The sequence below is a fragment of the Cnephaeus nilssonii genome (genome assembly GCF_951640355.1).
Source record: "Cnephaeus nilssonii genome assembly, chromosome: 12".
Lineage (NCBI taxonomy): Eukaryota > Metazoa > Chordata > Mammalia > Chiroptera > Vespertilionidae > Cnephaeus > Cnephaeus nilssonii.
This window is the reverse complement of record NC_137083.1, coordinates 78527558-78545620: the sequence shown is the minus strand read 5'-3', so window position 1 is coordinate 78545620 and position 18063 is coordinate 78527558.

The following is an 18063-nucleotide window of genomic DNA, read 5'->3' as shown; positions in this document are numbered from 1 at the left end:
TAAATCATGTGCTTTTTTAATAAAGAGTTCTAATTTGATTGCACAAACCACCTTTATCTTTGAGCACAGATAGCCAGAATTTTTATTATATGTTATCATTCATTCACCTAATCTGAATACATATTTCATAGTATTCTCTTTTGCCCATCAAGTGGTAAAATTAATGTCAAATGTTTAACATTTTATTCAGCATTATCATATTAATTTAGAGTTTTTTATTTCATTTTAATTTCACAGTTCTTTTATATAAATTCTTCACATTGATCGAGACACAGAAGTTTTTGTCAAATTGAATTACATATATTAGCCTTCAAGTGTTCCTTATTCAAAGACAGCACTAAAAAATAATAATATTAAGAATACTATTATCCTGATCTGTTATGTTTATATGTTCTTTTCTATCTTATTTAAGTTTATAGATTTATATATGTGATATATTGGACATTGTCATTTCTTTTCATTCATTTTTTCTTCTACATATAGTATTTTTAATTCAATTCTCACAAACCTCAGTTTAGAACACATTCCTTATACTTTTGATAGTTAGTTTTCATAATTACAATTTACCCAATACATGGAAACTTAGTTTAAGGCTGCTTAAAAACAATTATTCTGGTCTACTGTGGTACTTCACAATTGGTTCTCTTTGTCTTTTCCTCTTCTAGCTTATGTCATTTCAGGAAGGTGCTCCGGCCTGTTTCACAGAAACATAGTCTCCTTTTGGTTTGTTTTTAAGGTCATTCATAATTTACACTTTTATTAAAAACTGCCATTAGTGACATCATGGGTGGGCCTTGAGAATATCATGCTTAAGCAAAGTAAGTCAGACAGAAAAAGTGAAGAGCCACATGATTTTACACATCTGTGGGATATGAAACTTAAAGCAACAAATAAGCAAATAAGAAAAACAAAAACTCACAGATACAGACAACAGTATGGTGCTTACCAGAGGGAAGGGAAGTAGGAGAGGGGGTAGAAAAGGGTAAAGGGGGTCAAGTACATGGTGACAGAAGATTATTTCAGTTTGGGTGGTTGGGCATACAATGATCATGTATTATAGAAACGTACACTTGAAACCTCTATGATCTTTTTAACAATTGCCACCCCGATACATTTCAAAATAATAAAATCTTACCTAACAGCCATCTCATTTTGTTATGTATAGGTGCATACCTTTTTTATTTTTAATGCTCACCTGATTATATTTTTTCCATTGCTTTTTACAGGAAGTGGAAGGAAAGGAGGGAACCCACAACCCAGACACATGCTCTTGACTGGTAATCCAACCGATTACCCTTGGGTGGGTGTGCCGATACTCTAATCCTGTGGTCAGCAAACTGCGGCTCCCGAGCCACATGTGGCTCTTTGGCTCCTTGAGTGTACGATTGAAACTTCGTGGCCTATGCGCAGAAGTCGGTTTTCGGCTCTCAAAAGAATTTTGTTGTACTGTTGATATTTGGCTCTGTTGACTAATGAGTTTGCCGACCACTGCTCTAATCACTGAACACACCAGCCAAGGCTGTTGAGTGCATATCTTAATCTTTGTGGCTGGCAGAGAAATCCCCTTTTCTTACCAAAGGCCAAGGTTGCCCAGACTTCTAGGTTTTAAATTTAAAATAGATGTATTATTTGTATCTCCCTCAATTTGTTTAATATATTATAATTTTCCAAATACAGGTCTTTTACTTCTTTAGTTAAATTTATTCCTAGGTCCATTATTATTATTTGCAATTGTAAATGGGATTGTTCTTAATTTCTCTTTCTGATAGTTCATTACTGGTGTATAAAAATGCCAAATTTTCTGAATATTAATTTTGTAGCCTGCTACTTTATTGAATTCATTTATCACTTCTAGTAGTTTCTTGGTGGTGTCTATGGTTTTCAGAATATAGTATCATGTCATTTACAAATAATGATAGCTTTACTTCTTCTTTCCAATTTGGATGCCTTTTATTTCTTTTGCTAGTCTGATTGCTGTGGCTAGAACTTCCAAGGCTGTGCTCATTAAGAGTCGTGAAAGCAGACATCACTCTCTTATCCCTGATATTAAGGGAAACACTTAGTTTTTGCACATTGAGTAGGATGTGAGCTGTATTATATGGTCATTATTATATTGATGTATGTTCCCGCTATTCCCACTCTCTTGAGCATTCTGCCTTACGACCCAGCGATTCCACTTCTGGTAATATATCCGAGGAAACCTGAAACACTGATTCCAAAGAATGTATGCACCCCCATCTTCATTGCAGTATTATTAACAATAGCCAAGATTTGGAAGCAGCCCAAGTGCCCTTCAGTAGATGAGTAGATAAAAACCCTTTGGTACATTTACACAATGAGATACCACTCAGGCATATAAAAGAAGAAAATCTTACCTTTTGCAACAACATGGATGGAAATGGAGATTATTACACTAAGTGAAATAAGCCCATCAGAGAAAAACAAATGCCATACAATCTCACTTAGATGTGGAATCTAATGAACAGAACATTGAAATAAACAAAATAGAAACAGAAGCACAGCTGCATAGATCAGATTGACAGCTGGGTGGTTGGGGGCCAGATAAAATAAGGAGGTGGATGGAATAAGGGGGAGATTAAAGGTAGTAAGGAAGGAATAAATGGTGACAAAAAGTGACTTTAGTTTGGGTGATCAATATGCAGATTATGTTTTATTGAGTTATAGAACACTTGAAACCTGTATTGTTTTATTAATCAATGTCAACCCAAAAAATTCAATAAAAATATTAAAAATTACAAAAAAAAAATAACTCATTTCTGCCTGGCATGTGTGGCTTAGTCTTTGAGTGTTGACCTATGAACAGGAGGTCACTGTTCCATTCCTGGTCAGGGCACATGACCTGGTTGCAGGCTCCATCCCCAGGGAGGGAAGGAGGTGCAGCAGGCAGCTGATCTAGGATTCTCTCTGATCATTGACGTTTCTATCTCTTCCTCTCCCTTCCTCTCTGAAATCAATAAAAATATATTTTTTAAAAATAATAAAAAATAGCAAACTCTTTCCAAGTCACTCTATCTTCATCTATCTCTCCCTCTCCCTTCTTCTCTGACATCAATCCTATACAATAAAGAGGTAATATGTAAATTGACCCTCATGCCCTCACATCATAAGATGGGCTCCCCATGTCATCACAAGATGGCCACCCCCACATCATCACAAGATGGCTGCCCCCATGTCATCACAAGATGGCTGTCCCCATGTCATCACAAGATGGCCGCCCCCACGTCATCACAAGATGGCAGCCCCCACATTGTCACAAGATGGCCAGCAGGGGAGGGCAGTTGGGTGCAATAAGGCCTGCAGGGGAGGGCAGTTGGGAGCGACCAGGCCTGCAGGGAAGCAGTTAGGTGTCAATCATGCTGGCAGGGGAGTGGTTAGGTGTCAATCAGGCCAGCAAGGGAGCAGTTAGGGGGCTATCAGACTGGCATGCAGAGTGGTTAGGGGCAATCAGGCAGCCAAGCAGGCAAGTGGTTAGGAGCCAGCAGTCCCAGATTGTGAGAGGGATTGGGCCTAAACCAGCAGTCAGACATCCTCCAAGGGGTCCCAAATTGGAGAGGGTGCAGGCTGGGCTGAGGGACACCCGCCAGTGCATGAATTTCATGCACTGGGCCTCTAGTAAAAATATAATTTTTAAAAATTAATAAAAATAGTAAACTCTTTCTAAGTCACTCTATCTTCAAGAGAAAACTTTCAAAACATTACTATGCTATGAATAAATAAAAATTATACAATACTAGAGGCCCGGTGCACGAAATTCATGCACGGAGGGGGGTTGTCCCTCAGCCCAGCCTGTACCCTCTCCAATATGAGACCCCTTGAGGGATGTCCGACTGCCCGTTTAGGCCGGATCCCGCCTAAACGGGCAGTCGGACATCCCTCTCACAATCCAGGACTGCTGGCTCCCAACTGCTTGCCTGCCTGCCTTCCTGATTGCCCCTAACTGCTTCTGCCTGCCAGCCTATCACCCCCTAACCACTCTGCTGCCAGCCTGTTTGCTCCCAACTTCCCTCCTCTGCCGGTCTGGTCACCCCTAACTGCCCTCTCCTGCAGGGTTGATCACCTCCAACTGCCCTCCCTTGCAGGCCTGGTCCCTCTCAACTGCCCTCCCTTGCAGGCAGGGTGCCTCCCAACTGCCCTCTCCTGCTGGCCATCTTATGGTGGCCATCTTGTGTGCAGATGGGGGCAGGATCTTTGACCACATGGGGGCAGCTATATTGTGTGTTGCAGTGATGATCAATCTGCATAGTACTCTTTTATTAGATAGGATAGAGGCCTGGTACAGGGGTGGGGGCCAGCTGGTTTGCCCTGAAGGGTGTCCCTGATCAGGTGGGGTTTCCCTTGGGGTGTGGGGCGGCCTGAGCGAGGGGCCTGTGGTGGTTTGCAGGCCGGCCTCGCCCCCTGGCAACCCAAGTGGAGGCCCTGGTATCTGGAATTTATTTTCCTTCTACAATTGAAACTTTGTAGCCTGGAGCGGAGCCAAGCCTGGGGCTCCCTCCGAGGCCGGCCGGTAGCCATTTCTGTTGGGGTTATAATTGAAACTTTGTTGCCTTAAGCAGGTGGGCCCGGCCAGGGTGTGCGGAAAGTTTTGCTTCCCCTGTTGCCAGCAGCAACCCTGGCCTGCTCTCTCAAGCTCCATTCTGCTGCCATTTGTTTGAATTTGTTTACCTTCTATAATTGAAACTTTGTAGCTTGAGTGGAGGCTTAGGCCTGGCAAGGGCAGGCAGAAAGCTTGGCTTCCTCTGTTACCTAGGAAACCTTGCTCTCTGTGGCTGTAGCCATCTTGGTTTGGGTTAATTTGCATACTCTCTCTGATCGGATGGTGGGCGTGGCTTGTGGGCGTGGCTTGTGGGTGTGTCGGAGGTATGGTAAATTTGCATATTTGACTATTATTAGATAGGATAAAATTACTATGAATTTAAAACAAAGGCACAACTCAATAATAAGGGAAAATTTTTTTCAGTGTCCTCAATTTTTAACTTGTAGAAAATTAAAAGCTATCCTTATACAAAACATAATTTTAGATACTGGAATCATTCTTGGGTAGACACTGTAGAAAGTACTAGACTTTTAAAGACATATTTTATAGTGTACTTAGTATTAGGTATACTGGAATGAGGCAGAAAATGATGACAAGCATAGAGAGGATTTTGAATCTCAACAGGATATATACATGCTTTTTTTTTTTAGAAAATGGGGAAAATAACTTAGTGTAACATATGCAGATAATAGACTTATTAGCCATCATATAGAAAATAAGGACAAATAGTGAATGCCAAAAATGGAATTGGTAGCATGTAATAAATTTTATTTGCTTTACTCATTTAACAAAATTCCCTATGGAACAGATCAATATATGTTACTTTGCAAATACATTTTAGGCTCCAGTACATGCTATCTTAACAAAACACTTTCATAGAAATATGAGGGCTGAGTAGAGGGGAGGGATATTACAATCTGTATTATTAAATTTCTAAGGTGCTTACAGTCTTTTGCATCAAGCGTGTATTCATGGATGACATATGTAGGGGGTATAATAAAGTTGGATAGAGGGTAGGACAGTATCTGGGATGTGTGGTCTGCCTTTTTCCTCAGGAAAGTGCTAGGTGGTATTAAAAGGGTCCGTCTGCTCATATTGCTGCGATGGTTGTAGAGATGGTGGTGGTAGATGTGCATAAAAATGTTGGCTACTATGCTAAATGCACTTTCCTAATTAATCAAGGACATACTATATGTACTGGCTACCAGTATATCCCTTAGTGTTTCAATATGAAGTCAGAGGAATATAATGTGTTCCTCCTTTCTAGGTTATGTCATTTCAGCTATTCAAATGGAAGAAATTATTATGTCAAAGCTAATTAATTAAAGAACATGTTACAAACAATAGGCAATGGCTTAGGCTAATTGAGGAAAAAAACCAAGAACTTGTTGAAGAGTTAGTGCTGAGGTTTAATGACTTAAAGTCACAGTTTAAACAGCCCGATCTTTCAAAAGAGAGGAATTGAAGAGTGGAAAAACTTTGAGTTGCAAACAAATGATAACTCACCACCACCACTACCACCACCACCACCACCACCCCAATCTCTCTCTCTCTCTCCTGTTTTACCTTCCAAGTTATCAGTACAGATTGGTCAGGGATAGATGTTTACTCAGGGTAACTGGGTCGGATGATGACAGGAAGGCAGAGAAGTAATGACCTTACTTGACTAGTCTGACTTGCCCACATATTTGGCAGAAAACAGAGCCTCTTTTCAAAGGAAGAAGTAAAAAATACTCAGATGCAAACAACAGCAACTGTAATCCATCTCTTAGCTTCGATGTACTTGTGGACACACGGGTGCATGTATAGTTTTTATACATGTGTTTTTATGGGGAAGGATGCAGCACAAAATGAAAAGTTACAAGACAATCTAACATGAATACATAAAGGTATCCAAAATATCATAGTACAGGTTTAAGCTTTAATAATTTCAAAAGGGTAAAATCTAAAAATTATAAAGATCATTTAAAAGTGGGTCTATTTTAATTTCCATTCTCCCTTATAGTTTTTGGAATTAGAAATACTTTTTGAATTTTCATTTTTTCTTACCCTCTGAAGATGGCAGAGAGAAAAATTAACATTGACAGTTCAAAAGGTACAAAGTCAAGTAAGTATAAATGACATGCATGTAAATAAAAATGGAAATAGTGTTTTTCAAGTTGGTAGCTCTCACCCTTCTAAAGTTATTAACCTTAAATATGCACTATGACATTTTAGAAACCTATATATATACACATATGTTAATATAAATATTAGAGCATCTGGTAATTGTTCATTGTGTGCTCCATTCTTCCCCATGGATATGTATATCAGAAGTGTATATGCACCTGTGTTTCCACAAGTTCATAGACGGTTAGAGGTGGATTATAGTTGCTTTTGCTTTCATCCATGCAGTGCCTTTTTATACCTCCATAATGTCTGTCTTCCAGCCAAATAATTGTGAGGGTGAATACATCAGAGGGAGATATTGGAAAAAAGTATATCTTCATTTAAAGAAAGGGATATAGAAAAATATGTAAATTTTTTTAACAAAGACCAATTTCATGGAAAAGTGGAGGTGGGTACAGGGGATGGGAATTACAATCTGTACTATCAAAATTTTATAGTGTTTACAGAATTTTGCATCAAGCATGCATCAAGGATGGTGTATAATAAACTTGGATAGAGGAAAGGCAGTATCTGGGATGGTGTGGTCTGCCTTCTTGACCCTCAGGAAAGCGGTGGATGGTATTACAAGGGGCTGTCTGCTGAGACAGGTGGTAGGGGTGTAGAGATGGTGGTGGTAGACATGAGTAAAAAGGTTGGATACTATGTCTGCTTAAAGGGAATGAAACCTCCTCAGTGGAGTCTAACCTTCACTTCCTCTCTTTTAGGGGCTGAAAAACAGTCTGTTTAGTTGTACAAGTTTGTCTTCATGCCAAATGTTTTTCCTTCTAGAATCTAAACGTTGCCTTCTTTTTTCTCCTTCTTCTTCCTCATACGCTCTTTGTACTTGAGATGAGCCATGGCCCTATGGAACACATGGCAGCTGAAGCCCTCCCTGACCCCGCACTCCACATGCTCCTGGAGGACTTCTAGGCTGGGGAAGACCCGGCAGCAGGCCATGCACCTGAACCCACTGTCCAGGGCCACCAGCCACTCGGGCGTCTTAGCGCTGGGATACCCGCCTACAGCTGGGGGCTGTGCTGGACGGTCAGCCTCCCCCCTTTTCTCCTGGGCTCTGCTGTCTAACATCGGCTCACGGGCAATTAGGTGTTTCTTCTCAGACATGTGAGAGAAAGGGACATCTTTATGGACCTTTCCAAGGTAGGTCATTTCTTCCATTTTGATCTTTTTTGAGGGAGGCACCAACCCTTCCTTTGTGTGGAATAAGACGGCCACACCCCTTTTCAATTGGACACGCATATAGTACATTTTCATGGGCCTCACATCTGTCCCATGTACTGGGGACAGAAAGGGCTCGTTCTTATTAAGTGCATGGGACGGAATGTAGGTATGTAAATAGTCACAGGAGTCCTCCGTTTGCTCCAAGTGCTGGGATACAGGCAGCTCCTTGATCTCTAGGAAAGAAAATTTGAAACATAAAAAGATTAGAAAATATATGTAATGACTGTAGGAGTGAAGGTACAAATGCAATATGTGACCATGTGAAGTGAAAATAGATATATATGTGATACTTCAGAATTCTATGTGTGGTGCGCTATATTTGAGGTATTTACATGGTGTAACTGTAAGAATGAGGATGATTAGCATGTTCATGTAGAGTTGTATGTTTCTTCTTGGACATATCTGGGAAGTGTTCCATGTTGCTAAAAGAGGATGGCAAATGGGTGAGTGCATGCTTGTTATGTGGTGTGACAGCGCATGTGAACAGTGCAGGAGTGGTACACGTTTTTACTGTGAGACAGTGAGATTGAGAGTGTTAGGGGAGGTGTGTATGTGCTCTCAGAGTGTTCAGCTCGATGAAGGTCTCAGGCCTGGTAGATGAAGTGATATGGTCAGTTAGGGGCACAAGAGATGAAAGTTCCTATCCTTTAGGGTATGTGAGTTTGAACTAAAGAGGTTATCTATGTGAGTTTGACCTAAAGAGATTGAGTTCTGAAGGGATTAAGATAAAATATGGGAACTAAGGCCTAGCAGTCTAATTCTTAAGCATTCACCAAATAGAAATGTGTCCATAGTGAAAAATACATGCAATAGAATACCCACAACATCACTTTTTCAAGTAGTTCAGACTGAAAGCAACCCTAATGATCAGATAATTATAGTCAATGAAAATATAATATTCATGCAATGATATACATGCACCAAAAAGGAATAAAATTAACATCATAAACAACATGGATAAATTCCACAAATATAGTGGATGTAGATTTATGGAATTAGTGTGTAAATGGGTGAGTATGAAAGTGATTGTGTGAAGGAATGAAGGTAAGAGTGCACCTGGCAATGCTGCCAGAGAATGGGAAAGACAGATGAGGAGGGAAGGCCTGTGTATAGGAGAGAACAAGGGAAAAGCAGCAGAAATGGGGCCTTACTTGCTATGAAGGAGGACAGATGTGAGAGAGTGTGAAGATCTGTGTGTGTGCTCCTCTGAGGGGAAGGTTCTGAGTAAACTCCCGTGCACATGTCAGCACTGTGCTCTACCTCAGCCACAGCTGTCCCAGTGCGGCATGGGGATTTGTGCTGAAGGACTGAGCCCAGCTCTGGAAGGCACACTCCCTACTTGTCCCTCTGCAGAAGCCTTAGTACTGGTCCTTCTGCCCTGAAGCCCTTTCCTGTTTTTGAGGGGAAAGTGAACTAACAGAGAGTAGACTGAGGAACTGAGCTACATCTCTTGACCAAACTCAGATCCCACCTTTGTTTATTCCTTACCATCCTCATCAAGACGGGGACGCTTGGATGGGGTGGAGACAGCGATAAGATGTTCTGAGAAGGCAGACTTTTCTCCTGCTGCCTGACTACAGGCTGTGGCCTCCACGGGCGACTCAGGCTGAGGCACGTTGTCTTGGCTGATGCAGCGTCCTGGGCAATGGAATAAAATAGAACATTGAGATGAGGCATTTGCCGAGGTCTGTGTCAATTCAAAAATTACATGTTGAGTGGACATGACATGTGAGACATCATTACTACACATGACACCTCTTCGCATAGAAATTAATACGAGCTTTCCTTCTCAAATTCCATTAACTCCAAACTATAAGCAAACTTGCTAAATGGTGTGTTTTGTGAATATCAGTGGAATTAGGTATCAAAGTGTTATTTGAATGTAATGTGCTTGCTGTTTAAATGCATAATGTGTTGGTTAAAACTGGGTTAAGGTTTAATGTAAGGTTGATTTGGTATTTGCTAATGTGAAGTGGGATGAACTTCGTGTGACTGAAAAGGTTAAAGTTGTGTGTGCTTTATGTCTGTTAGTTCAGCACACATTTATGTATGTAGATTGCATTATCAATAGTGATATATTTATGTGCTTTGTATATTATGTTGTTTAGATAAGGAATGTTGTTACTGAGAATATACTCTTTGAGACTAAGAGTAGTTAGTGTATTTGCAAAATGTGAGGGAATAATTAAAGGGGATGTGAAAATGAAGGCATATAAAAGAAATAATACCTGTGCTTTGAAAAATGGCATAAAGTTCAGATGCAGTGTAACATTAGGTGTGTGGTAACACGTGATTGCATTAGAAATTAAAAGTATGAAAGATTGAGTTCTGAAGGGATTAAGATAAAATATGGGAACTAAGGCCTAGCAGTCTAACTCTTAAGCATTTCACTATGTGTCCATAGTAAAAAATACATGCAATAGAATATCCACAACATCACTTTTTCAAGCCGATCAGACTGAAAGCAACCCTAATGATGAGATAATTATAGTCAATGAAAACATAATATTCGTGCAATGATATACATGTACCAAAAAGGAACAAAATTAACGTCATACACAACATGGATAAATTCCACAAATATAGTGATTAGTGATAGGAGCTAGACACAAAGTATATATTGTGCCCTTCTATTTCCATAAAATGTAAAAACAAGGATACTAATCTAGGGTCTTAGGAGTCAGAGAAATTAGACCTGTTTGCATGGTATGGACAAAAATCCAGCATGGAAAATTTAGATGCATGTGGAAGATTGTAGGGAAATTAATGATGGGACAGTGACAGCAAAGGGGTCTTATATGGGATGAATGTGAATGGGAAACACTGGCTATGAAAATATATGGATGTGATGGTGTTTTTGCCTGGGTATCTCTGCACTCTACCTCAAGTTCAGTTCTTGAGGATCCTACCACATTGGGCCTTTGATAAGTTAGTGCTTCTCAGGTTCCTGGTAATATGACATGCCCTTGGCCAGCTCACAGGAACATATTCTTCCATGTTTCTCTGATAAAACTCTCATCCCCTTAGGCCCTCTTCCTTTATTTCCTCAAATAGAACACTGTTCTCCACTGATCTCCTTGGGCTCACTCCAGCTGTTTTCAATGTTTTTCCTTGGAAAGTATTGCTTCTATGCTGATCCCACTGAGAAGATGCAGAATCATTGGAGTATTGGTTTGTACTGGGCAGCCTATTGTTGATTAATGGGCAGAAACGCTCAGCTCAACTCCGGGTTCTGTCTAGATCCCACCTACCTTTACATCCTACTCAATAGTCCCTTCTTACCAGCATCATTTCCCTTGTCTTTAGAAGAGATGCCTTCTGAAGAAGAGGCCTTCCATGCTTTCTGGCGTTGAGTTAGGCCCACTGCCTTGTGTCTGCGCTGCAAAGCACCTTCTCGTGAATTCAGCTTTGCTGAGAAATTAAATAAAAATAATAGCTATGCAGTCCATGATTGTTATTTGTGTATTCATCTGTCCATTAATCAAGGAGTCTACTATGTACCACATTCGTTGAGCACACACAAGCTGGATGGATAGTGTAATGTGGTTCCTATGAAAATATTAAGTGCACAGAAGTAGTTATTGTGCCAATATATGTCCTGAGTAACTGGGTTTGTTCAAAGTGGCTTCTTTGAAAATGGAACAGAGATTGCTGTCTTCTTTCAAGCTGGACATACAACTATCTTATCTTTGTGAGCTTCCCTTGCCAGTAGTTCTGACCATGAGATGACATTTCTACAATGGAAAATGAATGGAAATGACATATGCCATTTCAGGCTTCGCCATACAAACCTTGTAAGTGCCCCTGTGTGCTCTTCGGTTTCCTACCTGACTGGAATGCAGGCTTCTCAAAGGCTCCAGGACAGGAAACTTTTCGACGTGGTTGATGGAATGCTGGGAAAGAAAATTTCCACCATAAGAAAGGTAGACGAGGCGTGTGAAGGCTATAGGGGTTAAGATGTCCACAGGAGAATTTGGAGTGAAAGTCCATGCACAGATTATATTTCAGAATTCAGTGTGTGGCATACATTGAGGTGTTTACATGGTATAACAATGAGGGAATGCGGATGTAGTTTTGTATGCAAGTATTTTTGGAATGGTATCTATGTATTAGAATATTTATGGTGAGTGTTTTCCATGTTGGTAAGGAGGATGGGGAATGAGTGTGTGCATGTTTGCAATGCGGTATGACAGCACATGTGAATGGTGCATGACTGGTACTTGTTCTTACTCTAAGACCGTGAGACTGAGAGTATTAGGGGAGGTGTGTTTAAGATCTCAGAATGTTGAGTTCAGTGAAGATCTGAAGGCCTGGTATCTGAAGTGCCATATAGCTTAGAAAGGCAACAGATGAAAGTAAATTTTCTTCAGGGCATATAACTTTATTAGACATTGACCTAAAAAGGTTATCTGTGTGAGGGGATGTGGATTATTTATGGAATTCGCGTGTGCATGGGTGAATCTGATAATGATTATGTGATGAAATGAAGGTAAGCGTACACTCCGTAATGCTGCTAGAGACTGGGAAAGGCAGATAAAGAGTGAAAGCCTGTGTATATGAGAGAACAAGGGATATGCAGGACATGCAGAGCCCTACCTGGTATGAAGGAGGACAGATGTGTGAGTGAGTGTGTGAGGATCTCAGTTTGTGCTTCTCTGAGGGTAAGGTCTGAGTAAAATATCACACACACACACACACATGTCAGCACTGTCTATTGCCTCAGTTCCAGCTGTCCCCGGCCTGCTATTTTGGAAATTTGTGCTGAGCGACCTTGCCCTGTCCTTGAAGGCACACTGCCTACTTGTCCCTCTGCAGGAGCCTTAGTCCTAGTCCTTCTTCCCTGAAGCCCCTTTTCTGTTTTTGAGGGGAAAATGAACTAAGTAGAGAGTAGGCTGAGCCATTGAGCTACATCTCTTGATTAAGCTCAGATCCCACCTTTGTTTATTCCTTACCACCCTCATCAAGACGGGGACGCTTAGATGGTGAGAAAACACAGACGAAAGGTTCAGAGAAGGCAGACTTTTCTCTTGCTGCCTGACTACAGGATGGGGTCTCCTCAGTTGACTTGGGTTGAGGTGCATCGTCTTTGGTGTTACATGGTCCTGGGAAATGGAATAAAAAAGAACACTTAGATGAGGCATTTTCTGGGGTCTTTGTCAATTCAAAAACTTCATGTTGAGTGGACATTACATATCAGGCATGATCATTTCACTTGACACTTGTTCTCACAGAAATTAAGGTGACTTTCCTATTTAAAATTATATTTACTCCAAACGATAAGTAAACTCTTATTAAATGGTGTGTTTGGTGGATGTCAGTGGGATTGGGTATCTTGCATGCGATATTTCTGGAGATCTATCTATATAGATTACCAACAACTTTGAATCATGCCTGAAAGACCGTATGCAAGGATTAAAAGGTGGATATCAACTCAATTTCTTCATGAAAAATTGTTCATTTAGGAGATATACAGTGTGACTTTCATGGAGTTCTTAATGAATATCCATATATTTACATTGCTATCTATACTGATATAGATATACAGACAGAGATGTAAAAGGATAAATTTTTATTTTTGAAGAAATTATTCACTCTTATGTCACTGTCCATTTCAATCTTAGCCAAGCTCACTGCTCCTTAATTCACTGTTTAATATTATCATCATGTCCCATGATTGTGTGTGCTATAGTATTATTCAAATTTTTAACAAAATGCATGGTAAATGTAATGTACTTGGTGTTTAAGTTTATAATGTGTTGGTTAAAACCGGGTTGAGGTATATTGTGTTATTAATTTGTTGTTGCAAATGTAAATGCGGAATGAGCTTTGTGTGACTGAGGAGGGTATGTGTGCTTTTGTGTCTGTGTGAGTTCAGCACATATTTATGTGTGTAGATTGTATTATTATACTAATTATGTGCTTTATATATTATGTTGTTTAGATAAGGAATGTTATTACTAAGAATATTCTCTTTGAGACTAGAGCAGTTAGTGTATTTCCAAAATGTGAGAGAATAATTATAGAATGTGGGGATGTGCAAATGAAGGTGTATAAGGAAAGAATACCTGTGCTTTGAAAATAATGGCAGAGAATATTCTGTAATACCAGTGGCCCAGTGCATGAAATGTGTGCACATTAAAAGGGAATTAATTAGAGGAAATACTTTAATATTGCTATTTGCCCTTTCTCTATAATGTAAGTGTCAGAGATGAAAGAAAATGAGTAAAATGTTTATGAAAATCTCCCTCCTGTCAGAGTCTGGGGCGTGCCCCAGGATCCAGAGTCAAGTCCCCGCGCACCGGCTCGCGCCTCGAAATTGCGCGAGACCCAAACCCGGCCGGCCCCACCCCCGTCAAGACCGACATGGTGGGGGGTGCAGCCTCAGGTCCCCTGGCCAGGCATGGGGGCGGGGGAGGGGGGAAAGAAGGTGCAGCCTCAGGTCACCCAGCCCGGCACTGTGTGGGGGGCACAGCCTCAGTACCCCATCAAGTCCTGCCAGGCGGGGCGGAGTGGGGGCACAGCCTCATGTCCCCTGTCAAGCCCTGCCAGGTGGGGGGGTGCGGCCTCAGGTCCCCCGACCCAGCCTCAGGTCCCCCGACCCTGGCACAAGGCATGAGGGCATGATGATAATTTGCATATTAGCTTAATTAATCTTTATTATGTAGGATTAAGTATGTCGTAACAAGAAATTACATTAGACAGTAAAATGTGAAAGATTGACTTTTGAGGAGGTTAAAATAGAATATGGTCCCTATGGCCTAGTAGTCTAATTGTAGCATTCACACATAGAATTGTGTCCATATTGAAAAATACAGAACATCACATTTTCAAGTAGTTCCAAGTCAAAGCAACCTGAATGATCAGAAAAGTATAATCAATGAAGAAATAATATTCATGAATGATATACATATACCAAAAAGAACAAAATTAACATCAGGTATAACATGGATAAATTACACAAATATAGTAATGAGTGAAAGTAACTAGACAAAAAGTATTATTGTGCCTCTCTATTTTCATAAAATTCAAAAACATGGATACTAATCTAGGGTCTTAGGAGTCAGATAAATTATAACTCTCTGCATGGTAAAGAATTTCGATCCTTGTGGAATATTATAAGGAAACTAGGGGCCTGGTGCACGAAATTCATGCACTGGGGGTGGGGGATCCCTCAGCCCAACCTGCTCCCTCTCACATACTGGGAGCCCTCAGGGGATGTCCTACTGATGTCCCAGGGGAGCGGGACTAAGCCGCAGTCTGGCCTCCCTTTGTGGGAGGCAACTGGGCTGATCAGGGGAAGGCACCAGCCCCATCATCCCACTGCTGCAGCCACTGCCAGTCACTGCAGCCACCAAGGTGTTTTCCCTTGGAATGTATTGGTTCCACTGTTGATCCTATTGAAGACAATGCAGAAGCATTCCTGTTTTTGCCCTTGGCATCCTTGTGTTGACTAATAGGCAGAACTATTCAGCTCAACCCTGGATTCTGTCTAGATCCCAACCTCCCTTTGCATCCTATTCGATAGTCCCTCCTTAGCAGCACCATTTAGCTTATCTTTAGAAGAGATGCAGGATAAATTGTCTGAAGAAGAGGCCTTACATGCTTTCTGACCTTGAGTTAGGGCCACTGCCTTGTTCTGTGTGTGCTGTGAAGCATCTTCTAATATGTATGTTAAGTTTTGCTGAGAAATTAAATAAAAATAATAGAGATGTAGTCGATGCTTGTTATTGTGTATTTATCTGTCCATTTAACAAACAAGGAGAGTCTACTATGTGCCATGTTCAGTGAGCACACATGGCCTTCATCTTCATTGATAGTGTAATATGATTCCTATGAAAATATTAAATGCACAGAAATATTTATTGTGTCAATATATGTCATGGGAGACTGGGTTTGCACAAAGAGTTTTTAAAAATGGACAGAGACTACTGTCTCCTTTCAACCTGGACATACTACTATGTTGTATTTATTAGCTTCCCTTGCAGGTAGTACTGACCACGAGATTACATTTCCACAATAGGAAATGAAGGGAAATGACAGGCTCCACTTCCAGGCATCACCATACAATCCTCCATTGTGCTCCTTCGGGCTCTTCTGCTTCCTAGCTGACTGGGATGCAGGCATGTTACAGGTTCCAGGACAGGCAACATTTTCATGTGATTGTTGGAATGCTCAGAAAGAAATTTTCAAACATAAGAAAACTAGAAGATGTGTGTAAAGGTGGTAGGAGTTAAGATGGCCATGACCTACGTGAGCATGTGGAGTGAAAGTTCATGTATATGTTTTATTTCAGAATCCTGTGTGTGGGTTACTTTGTTTGATGTGATTACATGGTGTAACAATGTGCGAATGAGAATGTAGTTTGTGTGCAAGTTTTTGCTGAGTGGTATGCATATTCTGGGACTTATCTGGGAGTATTTTCCGTGTCTGTAAAAGGGGATGGTGACTGAGGGTGTGCATCTTTGCTATGTAGTATGACAGCACATGTGAACATGTGGAGGAGTGGTACCTGTTCTTACTTGAGATTTTAAGAGGGAGCACGTTAGAGGACATGTGTGTGCACTCTCGGAATGTTCAGCTCTATGAAGGACTGAAGGCCTGGTCACTGAAGAGCCATATGGTTAGATGAAATTTCAGACAACAGATGAAATTTCATTTCCTTCAGGGCATGTTAGGTTACCTGTGTGGATTATTTATGGAATTAATGGGTAAATGGGTGAGTCTGAAAATGATTGTTTGAAGGAATGAAGACAAGAGTGAATCTAGGTAATTCTGCTAGAGAGTGGGAAAGATAGATAAGTAGCGAAGGCCTGTGTATATCAGAGAACTAGGGAAAAGAAGGAGCATGGAGCCTAACTGGGTATGAAAGAGGACAGAAGTGTGAGTTTGTGAGAATCTTTGTTTGTACTCATTTGATTCTTAGGTTCTAATTAAACTTTCTTATACCTCTTGGCATGGTCCTCTACCTCAGCCACAGCTGTCCCAGAGCTGTATGTTGGGGATTTATGCTGAAGGACTTTGCCCAGTTCTGGAAGGCACACTTCCTACTTGTCCCTCTGCAGAAGCCTTAGTACTGGTCCTTCTGCCCTGAAGCCCTTTCCTGTTTTTGAGAGGGAAGTGAACTAAGTAGAGAATAGCCTGAAGAATTGAGCTACATCTCATGACCAAGCTCAGATCCCATCTTTGTGTATTCCTTACCATCCTTATCAAGACGGGGATGCTTCAATGGGGAGAAGACACCGATGAAACCTTTAGAGAAGTCAGGCCTTTCTCCTGCTGCCTGACGACAGGCTGCGGCCTCCACAGGTGACTGACGCTGAGGCGTGTCCTCTTGGGTGTTGCATGGTCCTGGGCAATGGGATAAAGAAGAACATTGACATGAGGCATTTTCTGAGGTCCTTGTCAATTCAACAACTACATGTTGAGTGGTTATTACATGTCAGGCATGCTCACTTCAAATGACACTTGCTCTCACAGAAATTAAAGTGACTATCACACTTAAAATTCATTTACTCCAAACTATTAGTAAATAGTTATTATATGGTATCTTTGGTGGATGTCAATTGGATTGGGTATTTTGCATGTGATATTTCTGGAGATCTATATGGATTATCAACAATTTAATATCATGTCTGAAAGACAGTGTGCAGGAACTAAATGTTGAGTATCAACCCAATTTCCTCATGAAAAAGTGTACAATTTGGAAGTATGTGGTGTGAGTTTCATGAAGCATTCTGCATGTATCCATATATTTACAATATATTGCTACCTATAGTGATGTTCCTATACAGAGATACAAAAAGATGAATTTTTATTTTTGAAGAAATTATTTTACATTATTACATCACTGTCCTAGTTTCAATATCAACCAACCCCAATTCTCATTATTATCACCATGTTTCATGAATGTGTATACTATGTGTATTATTCATATTTGTAGCAAAATGCTATGGTGAAGGTAATGTGTGTGGTATTTAAGTTTATAATGTGTTGGTTAACACTGGGTTAAGGTTTAATGTGTGATTGATTTGGCGTTTGCAAATCTGAATATGGGTTGGGCTTTGTGTGACTGAGGAGGGTATATGTGCTCTTTGTGTGTTAGTTGAGCACATATTTATGTG